General features: G+C 34.1%; 1 pseudogene; it reads right to left on the minus strand.

Moving 5' to 3' along the window:
- Positions 1 to 602: 602 nt before the first annotated feature.
- LOC112470745 lies at positions 603 to 721 on the minus strand (annotated as a pseudogene).
- Between the last annotated feature and the right edge of the window lie 256 nt (positions 722 to 977).

Raw genomic sequence — 977 nt, forward strand, 5'->3', positions numbered from 1 at the left:
CATTCTCTTTGCTGAAATATAAGTAATTCAATAGATGGATTCCCATAATTGTTCTATGGTTTGATACAGATAATCATATTTTTTAATTGTATTATATATATCTTTATTTTGTCTGTAGACTATGATTAACGTCTACCCTTTTAGGGTCCCAATTAAATAAAAATAAGTTTTAACAGAAATCATCAGGAGCAGAGGAGAGGGTAGGAAAAGGGAGGGGGAGGGAGGACTCATCATCTCTTTCTGATTTTGTAGACTATAGTGTAAGGACAGTTAGGACCAACACAATCACTTTCGTGTGACCATGAAGGGAGGCCAAGCAGAAATTTAGGAGGAACTTGGATTTACTCACGGGAACAACTGTCTCTAGCCTTTCTATAATATGAGAAAAATAAGCCCCTATTGTTTATAGCATCTTTGGTCAAGTGTTCTCCTTGCAGCTGAAAACATTCTAACATATTCAGGGACAGTCTAAACTCTACTTTGTACCATAAGATACTATGTTACAGAGACAGTTAAATCACGGTACACCTTAAAAAAAAAAAAAAAAAAAGGTTACAGAGCGAGATTGCATTTAAAATTGTCTGAAATTCTTTTTTTTTTCACGCCTACAGTACCTGTTCTACCTAGGTGGTCTCCCATCCAGGTACTAACTAGGCCCCACCCTGCTTAGCTTCTGAGATCAGGCAGGATCAGGTTTGTTCAGGGTGGCATGGCCATAGTAAAATTGTCTGAAATTCTTCAACCACTTCTCTCTAAGCTTCAGCTTCTTTAATTACCACATGGAGATTTTATTTTAACATTATTAGTATTTTATTCTAATATTATTAATATTACATTGTTACCTTTATTTTAGTTGTGATCACCATCTTTTTGTGGGATAAATTTCAAAAATCCTTTCTAGATCTTTTTTTTACTTACCAATTCAAACTGTCTTTAAAATATGTATAGAGATTGTCTTTATACTTTTTGATTGTCTT

Source organism: Pteropus alecto, unplaced genomic scaffold (genome assembly GCF_000325575.1).
Source record: "Pteropus alecto unplaced genomic scaffold, ASM32557v1 scaffold3, whole genome shotgun sequence".
Classification (NCBI taxonomy): Eukaryota; Metazoa; Chordata; class Mammalia; order Chiroptera; family Pteropodidae; genus Pteropus; species Pteropus alecto.